At 37.6% G+C, this 9,621-nt stretch overlaps 1 pseudogene; it reads right to left on the reverse strand.

The window, feature by feature from the left end:
- Nucleotides 1–7,820: 7,820 nt before the first annotated feature.
- On the reverse strand, nucleotides 7,821–9,133 carry LOC146374025 (uncharacterized; annotated as a pseudogene).
- Nucleotides 9,134–9,621: the final 488 nt, after the last annotated feature.

A 9,621-nucleotide genomic window follows, 5' to 3' on the forward strand; every position in this document is an offset into this window, starting at 1 on the left:
CATGGAAGAAACAGTGCAAGGATGATCAACGTAATACGATTTTAAAAAAAAAGAAATGTGAGAGATGTGTCTGTATCTCTCTGAAAACAATTACATTACATTGAATCATTCTCTAATAGCTGATCTAATTTCCGTTGTTAATTCACACATATGGTTTTCCATGGTTTGGTCCATTTATTCCATTTGCTGGATGCTCAAATTAAACAAAAAGAACAAGACAAAAACAAAGTTTCACAGGGTGATACAGTCTATGACAAGGTCGTCTAAAAATAATAATAATACATTTTATTTATAGGCGCCTTTAAGACCCTCAAGGTCACCGTACAATAACATAAGAACAATAGTAGCAATAAAATATAAACATGGCAAAATAAAATTTAGACATAGGGTAAAAAAACAAACAAGAAAAACCACAAGCATAAAAGTAAAAAAGCAAGTATAAAAGCTGAGCAAGGCAAAAATGGACTAAGACAGATCAGGTGTATGCAATTCTGAATAGATGGCTTTTGAGACGTGATTTAAAAGTGGTGAGAGAGTGTGTGGTCCGGAGATCTGGTGGAAGTGCATTCTCGGGGCAGAACAACTAAAGGCTAAAAATGTTATCTGTCTAGGAAAAGAGAAGGCAATTATGACTTTTAAGGCTGCATTTCCTTTCCATTTAAAGTGTTCTAATTCCTTGTGAGGTGGAGAGGAGAAGGAAGAGGTGGGTTGCAAAAATGAGAATGTCTGAAGGGAAGAAGCACAGTGAGCACAGATTTATACCATGCAGAGTGGAGGCTGATTGAGTCAGAGAAGGTGGGCAAGAAGAATATTGGACTAGAGTACTGATGTCAGCATTGAGGTTGACAGAGCCTGACACAGGTCTTGTTACAACAACCAGATGGAAGGAGTATGTTGAGGAACTGATGAACGTAGAAAATGAGAAAGAAAGGAAAACAAATTGAGGGCAGTTAGTAAATCAGGAAGTTAAGAGGATTAGTAAAGAGGAAGTGAGGGTAGCTACTTTATGAAGAGAATGAAAAGGGGAAAGGTGATTGGTCCAGATGGCATATCTGAGGAGCTATGGAATTGTCTGTGCGAATGGATTGAGAGATATCGTACAATAGTGTTCCAAGAGAGCAATTGTCGTACTGCATGAAGAAGTCGGGAGTGACAGAAAAATATTTGAGGCTTGTGCAGGACATGTATGAGAACGGTGAGACAGTGGTGACGTGTGCAGTAGGAGTAACAGGTGGGGGTCTTCGTGTACTGTGACGTTTGAAAGATGACATTATGACCTGTAGCGAGAGCGGGGACAACCTGGAGAGGTGGAGGCATGCTTTGGAGAATAAGAGTAATAAAAGTAAGCAGAAGGAAGGTTCAAGAAGCAGAGAAGGTGAAGCTGGATGTGTTTGGATGAGCCTGAGGTGGCAGAGCTGAGCATGCTAAGGTTTTCATTGGAGTGACCAGAAAGGACAAGATTAGAAATGAGTACATCAAAGGGAAAGCTCAGGTTGTGTATGTTTTGAAGACAAAGTTCAAGAGGCAAGGTTGAGAAGGTCTGGACATGTGCAGAGGAGGGATAGGGGACTTACTGAATACAGGATGTTGAAGGTGGAGCTACCAGAGAGAAGGAAAAGAGGAAGACCACAAAAAAGATTCACGGATGTAAAGGAGGTCATGGAGAGGGGTGGTGTGACAGAATAGGATACTAGGGACAGGGTGAAATGGAGGTAGATTACACACTGTTGTGGCCCCTAATGGGAAGAGCCAAAAGAGGAAGGATGAGAGGAAAGTGATTTATTTTAAATAACTTGCAATAACCTTGTTCATAAGGCTTTAAACACATTTTTTAGTTCTTAGCATGATGAAACATCACACATTGATAGCAAATAAAACAGTAGATCTGAGATCTCAGTGATTTAAATAAGACAGGTTTACTGTTTACTGGCAGATAACCCTTAAATGTATAGTTATGGGAGTATAAACTTTCTATGCACATTGTCACTTTTATCAGCAATGCACAATTTCTCGTTTTAAGTAAGAAATAGTGTGTATCCGTATCTAAATATGTCCAAAATATTGCTTTATGAGATCCACTTTTTTACATGACTGTAGCAAAAATGTTGAATTTATTGTGTGCTACATATTATGAATGGTAAGCACATAGCACTATGCTTTTAAGAACACTTGTAGGGGGTCTGGAGCTGTCAGATTTATTCCTAAGACGTGTAGGCTTTTTTCTTGACACATATTGAGAATAGATTTTTTTCAACATTTTCCAGCAGTTTTTAATATAAAATAATAATAAAAACCCCTCCATTATTTATGGTTCAAAAATGATGATTTGGTAATACTATACTTATTCATTTATTGCAGCTGCTAGTAGTCTCGGATATCTGAAGGTTTCCTGTAAATTCTTGATGAGGTCTCATTGTAATTGGTGTAAATATTTCATAGGTAGAATAGATGCAGAGAATCTGGGACTGACAACTAGGAAAACAACCTGCTCCTTCAGCCTTGCACACACATACAAACCGAAACTTGCGCGTAAACATACAAACTTTTACTTGATCTTTGTAATGCCAATGTCTCTTTGATATACTGGCACAGAAACAGATGAGATTACCCCCAGTGAAAAATTTCAAGTATAATAAATACTAAATATATCAAAACCTTCCTGATAAAAGTCTTATATTTTTTGTGATGTTTATTTATAGAACGTTATTCTATTTTGTATATGTGACTCTGAAATAATGATACCATAAAAATTTTAAAGTATCCAAGGTTTTGAATAAAAAAATTATTTGATTTTTTTTCTCAGTGTGTTTCAGATGAATATATTTTTTTTTCCTTTAGATATTTGTATCTGCTCCCAGTAAAGTTGTAGAAATTGCATAGAAAAAAGGAAAAAGAATGAATTTGGTGTAGCACTGCGTAACCTTTGGGGCTTGTCTCACATAGAGTTTTAGCTTTCCACACTCTTTTTCATTGTTGCATTTTTTTTGTTTCATGATGCACCAATAGATTTTAATTGGTGAAAGGTCTGGACTGCAGGCATGTCATTACACTCTACTATGCAGCCACGATGCTGTAATAGCTGCACTTTAAGGTTTAGCGTCGTCTTAACTAAAAAATCCCTTCTCTTCCCTGAAAATTTTTTTAAAAAAATACCCTCTCCAGAGTCTCTGAACCATTTAATGATATTATACATTGTGGATGAGGAGGCATTCTTTGCAATTTAACATTGAGCCTCGCTAACATTTTATTCTGAAATTGTTCCACAATTTGCATATGCAGTGTTTTACACACCGGTGAACCTCTGCTCATCTTTACTTCTGAGACACTCAAACTCTCTAAGATGCGCTTGTTATACCCCATCATGTTTCTGACCTTTTCCCAATTAACCTAATTTCTTCAGCTGTTTCTTTTTAGTACCACTTACTTTTTCTAGGCCTTTGTTTGCCCCATTTTATTTCTCATCCCACAAATGCATTTTTCTTACAAATGTGGAGCAATTTAAGGTGGATAAACATGTTTTCCAATGTTTTAAGATTTATTGCTTAAAAGCATTGTTACAACAAAGAAATAATTGACAAACAAACACAAATTTCTTTACTCTTTGTGCTAGGCCTATATAAATAAGTTTTGTTATTCCAATGTAGTCAGGCCAAGGGCTATATTTATGAAGCAGAGCAATTTAAAATGATGAGCAAAAGTGCTGTTGGGAATAAAAAAGTTCATCTTCTACTAACCATGCATACATTTATGAAGAGACCCAGTCATGTAATTTCTATAATGATAAACACAAACTAGCAAAAACAAATTAGCAGGTCACAGACAAGCAAAAGTGTTGAGTAGGCTAGTAAAAAACACAGGCAAAGCCTTTTATTTGCACATTTGCAAATCAGTGCAGTATGGGTTTTACATGTGTTTCTCTCAGGAAACACATGTAAATACATGGAAGAAACAGTGCAAGGATGATCAACGTAATACGATTTAAAAAAAAAAAGAAATGTGAGAGATGTGTCTGTATCTCTCTGAAAACAATTACATTACATTGAATCATTCTCTAATAGCTGATCTAATTTCCGTTGTTAATTCACACATATGGTTTTCCATGGTTTGGTCCATTTATTCCATTTGCTGGATGCTCAAATTAAACAAAAAGAACAAGACAAAAACAAAGTTTCACAGGGTGATACAGTCTATGACAAGGTCGTCTAAAAATAATAATAATAATACATTTTATTTATAGGCGCCTTTAAGACCCTCAAGGTCACCGTACAATAACATAAGAACAATAGTAGCAATAAAATATAAACATGGCAAAATAAAATTTAGACATAGGGTAAAAAAACAAACAAGAAAAACCACAAGCATAAAAGTAAAAAAGCAAGTATAAAAGCTGAGCAAGGCAAAAATGGACTAAGACAGATCAGGTGTATGCAATTCTGAATAGATGGCTTTTGAGACGTGATTTAAAAGTGGTGAGAGAGTGTGTGGTCCGGAGATCTGGTGGAAGTGCATTCTCGGGGCAGAACAACTAAAGGCTAAAAATGTTATCTGTCTAGGAAAAGAGAAGGCAATTATGACTTTTAAGGCTGCATTTCCTTTCCATTTAAAGTGTTCTAATTCCTTGGAGATCTATTTGCTTTTACTCAGAAAATTTTACTTTAACTTTTTCCTTTAGCAAGGTTAAGTCTATGGTGGTCCTTCCCCAGTCAAACATATTGATCAGTTGTTAAACACAGCTTTCTCCTTCATTTCACATCTTGCCATCTTTTTTTTTCCACATCCTCCACAGATTGGTTCTTTTCTGGTTTTGTTTGTTTTGTTGTTTTACTAGGCTGTATTTTCCAACCAGCATTTCTTTTAGCAGCAGGGAAAGAGTGGGCATTTACGTATTTTTTCACATTTGCTTCCCTCCTTAGTAAATTTTTTATTGGCTTGAGGAAATAAAAACATGTTCTACTTTTCTCACTGGACTCTAAATGAACGCTGGCGTCCCCTGCATATGAGCACCTGTGAAATTTTAAGCAATTAAATTGACTGGATCGGGGCCAGCTTTACATTTTTGCTCAAAATGAATTCTAAACATGTGCCAGAAAAACACATTGGCTTCTGGAGCTTTCTAAAAATTGCATAGCTCAATTTTTGTTTTTAAATTAAGGAAAGCACCTCCTCGGATAGAAGGAACAGTGGAAGAAGGGAAAGAGGCAAGGGGAAGTCAAAAGGGAGCTGAAATGAGAGATGACAATTAACAAGTGGGAATAGAGGTGAGCATAGAGGGAGCAAAAACAAACAAATGAAATGGTGCCACCTGCCACTGGATCGCTGAAACATATTTGCCACCACACATGCTCCGCAACCACCTACTACCCTCATACCCGCACACACACACACACCACAAATATATGCACACCACCTGTCTGGGGGTATGGGGAACTATTTAGGCAAGTTGAGCTACGATCTGTCACATTCATCTCCAGCGTAAACAAGAGCAGTTGCCGACGGTTACAGGTCTGTTGGCATAGAACTCTGGAGACTTTGTGTGTGTGCTATCAGTTGGGTTTTTTTGTTTTTTTCATGTGTGCATGTGTGTGTGCGTGTCTGTATGTGTGTGTATGTTTAATCCTGCAATCAGGGGCTCAGAAAGGAGTGTGGAGGGAGAGAAGCAAAGAAAGAGAAAGGCAAAGCTGAAAATGCGTCTAGTCAGGACAGGCGGCTAATGCGACCAAAGGAAGTTCAGTGCCCACACAAACACACACACATTTCAAACACCTGACCACACATAAGGCACAATTAAGTCTGGAATATCTTGGTCTCTGATATGGATTTGATATGGATTTGCCAAAACACTTTACACAAAGCCATTTTAAAGACAAGCACGCAAATCAATCCTCTGCATTCATACAGAAATCAATCCTCTGAGTCAGTTTTTCTGCCTGCATCTTCCTCTCTCTCATGCTCTGTTGCACACAAAAAGACTGAGAAAAACACATGAGCATGCTCAACTGCCTAGTTCTAATATGAAACCAATCAAAACTGGCCTCTCCAAGCAGATAACATTTTTTCTTTTACACTTCTCCCAGGATAGTTCATTGATAAAATCATTTGTGTGATTGTATTTCAGACAAACATAACTTAACTAAGGTCAAAAGTACTGTCATATCAGTGAAGCAACAAATTTAAACCTGATGAATGGGATCCAATTTTCAATTAAATTTTTAGTTTCTTGAAATAAGTTTTTGTCTATCTCTTACATTCTCATACCAGTTGACCTTTACTGATATTCATTAAGGATAAAAAAAAGTTTTTTAGTTTTTTAATATTTACATATGTGTATGTGTGCCTGTATAAGCTCATCTCACCCATGGCAGCGACGAAGCTGTATACGCACATGAGTCAATACATGAATATAACCCAGAAAGTAATACCAGAGGACTAAAGCACCAGAGACCAGAGACCAAACTGAGCCTCGGTTGGATTGACTACAAGGACGCCTACTTAAATGCACACATGAACGCATGGAGAGCTTGGCACTTTCCAAAATTCACAGTATACTAATAACATTCATCAGGAACCAATGGGACTGTGAAAGATCACAGTGAACACCAACTCCAAGACAAAAATCACCATCGTGCGGAATATACCAAAGAGATGCATTATCCCTGCTGTTGTTCTGCACATGTCTAAAGCCCCTAAGCCAGCTTAATAATAGTAGCAGATAAGGATATAAGAGTCATTCCACGAGAATGGTTAAAATTGGACTTGGATGTTTTCACATTTTTTACCAAAATGTATTATTTATATGTATATCCCACATCATTAAGGATATATTTAACTATCAGAAAAATGCATTTTCCCATCTCAGGCATTAGTTTTCTTTTATTATTGATCATATTTTCAAGATGTAGTGACTGTAATTCTTCAACCCTGTTATGGACACTTTGGAGGCTCTCTGAATATTATCATAAAATGTATTTCTAAAGAAATCAATATGTTTACATTAACTAGATGTCCCCCATACTAATTCAATAATTTTACATAGAAAAATGACATAAAATCACAAATTGTTACTCTCTTAGATCCTGAAATGTAACTAATGAGTGAAAGCAATCTTGTCATTTTTCATCAAAAAATTCGTTTAACTAAGAATTGTAATCAAAATCAATGATCATATGATAGCGCTCAATATTTTAGACAGAAATCCCCAAACATTAAATAATTTTTTCAACATTTTAAGAAAATAATATATGAATGTAGGTGTGACGGGGTTGAGACTAGCATAACAGGGTTGAAGATGGTAACAGGGTTGAAGAGACAAATACAGCTTTACATATAAACAGTTGTTTACTCTTAAATTCAATGTACAGGACTTTACATTAGCATTATATCTCACTTTGTAACCATAGGAAGGACACCAGATACAAATTGCAGTAGAATTAGGTTTTATTAATCTAAAGTAAAAACAACCACAACAGCACATTAACAACTAACAAACATTGTAAAGTGAATTGCTCAAATGTAACATAATGCGTGTGTGTGTGTGTATGTATGTGAGGGTGGGTGGGTGGGTGTGTGTGTGTGTGTGTGTCTAGGCATAAAAGAGCCTCATGAGTTGTGCTAAAAGTCACCTCATCCTTGCCCCAATAACATACAATTAAACTTGATGAACTGGTTGAACTAATAACAATAATAATCAGTTAATGATTTCAATGTGTCTGTCTGTATCAGTGCCTGTGTCTGTGTCCATGTCAGAGTGTTTTTGCATGTGTGTGCCTGCATCAGTGTGTGTGTCTGTATATATGCATGAATGTGCCGGTTGTTTCATGAATTCATCTTGTGAGTCGGTTCCACACCTCTTTCAAGACTTCCACATGGCGCCTTGTCACAGCCTGTGGGGGTGGAATGAGTTCAAGGACATTATCAAACAGGTACCAGAGGATATCATCCTGATGCGGCCAGAACAATCAGTTTGACCCAACACGATGCATGCATTTGACCTGGATTCGTGTTGTTTGTATGTTTAGAAGGATGCCTGGATACAAATCATTGTCATATCTGAGAATACACCATTTACCAATCAGCTCTGGACTTTCCCACTGGATTTCTTTTTCTGGATTCCCCCCACTGCCTGTCTGTGATACAGCTGTTTCTATCTTCTGGCCAAAAGTGAAACACTTGGTGTTGAAGCTCTTGCAGTTAAACTGCTTCCATGTTGTCCACATGCAGCTTACATCACGAACCATCAGTTCTCCTGGAGCTACAGTAATGACCTGGTGAATTGTCATGGTTCCAGGAACAGCTGGTATCTGCTTTGGCATTTTCTTCATAGCTTCCTCAACATCTTCACTTTTCACAAAGAACAGTTTCACACTTGTGTTTGTTTCAGAAAAGGCCCTGAATAACTCTTCTGCATCTGGGATGTCATGCCCCTTTGCTACCATCATGTCAGCTGCTCTTTTTAAGGCTCCCCCGACACCATCTGGTGCTCTTTTTCCATGACTGGCCTCGAAAAAATTCCAAGAACCAGCCTTGAATGCTCTTCTGTCCAGTTCTGTAGTGAAAAGGTAGAAGTTTCTTCGTTGTTTGTATCGCGTGCAGGCTTAAAAAGTGCAGCACAGACACTTGTGGATGTTGGCCTTGAAGGTAATCTAGCACAGGATTTAGGTGCTGCCATATTGCTGGAGGGCTTTTATGTCTACTGGGGGAGATGGTGCTAAAGCACACAGGCTCTAAGAGTCCACCAACATACAACACACTAGTATGAAGGGTGGCCTGCTGATGTGAAGCCCCAAAGTGGACAACCTGAATTTGAGAACTGTATTTACAGCTGTAGTTTTCTGAAAAGTCAACATGTATCAAAGTCTCCTCCCCTGACATGTTGTTCTTCAGCTCACGGCAGAAGGCATACTGCTGCTCGATATTAAAGTGATGCATTTTAAATTTCTTTACAAAGCTCTGGAAGAGCTCAATGAGGTCCTCTTGTGTGCCCTCCACAGATTTCTTGACTGTCACCTTGACAGTTGCCTACATCTCTCATGCTCACTCTGTAGGTTTCTCTCCCTTCTTTCAGGATCAGCTTTAAGGCGTTCCCGATACTTCCTTTGCCTTTCTGCTGCTGTTGTTGGTGCCATCTTACTCGCATCCTTAACATGGAATATAAATCACATTCAGCATGCATGCAGTATAAGAATGGTGATTGAACATAATAATTAATTTAAATAATTGGATAACTTAATAACCAAAGTATTAAAATCTCAACCCCATCACAATCTCACAACCCCGTAACAATCAAAAACATAACAGGGTTGAGTGTGACTGGGTTGAGATTTTTGCACAAACTGGCCGCTGCTCAATATAGTGAATACCAGACAGAGAGCACATGGCATGCATGAAATTCAAAATCACCATATATTCATGAACTAACAAAAAACTTTTTCATAAGTAATAGTTTTCTATCTTTTTTTCATGTTACGGTGTTGAGTTATTGAGGTTGACAACTACAATATCACAAGATAAATGACTAAAATAAAGGAAAAGAATGGAGCAACTTGCCTGTCTCTGTGGTCCTGTTGTCCAAAAGACTTCAGTGATGTCACTTCCTGATGTATACGGAATTCTGGATCACACCAT

The sequence above is a fragment of the Perissodus microlepis genome, chromosome 14 (assembly GCF_051167445.1).
Source record: "Perissodus microlepis isolate ML-2025 ecotype Zambia chromosome 14, ASM5116744v1, whole genome shotgun sequence".
Lineage (NCBI taxonomy): Eukaryota > Metazoa > Chordata > Actinopteri > Cichliformes > Cichlidae > Perissodus > Perissodus microlepis.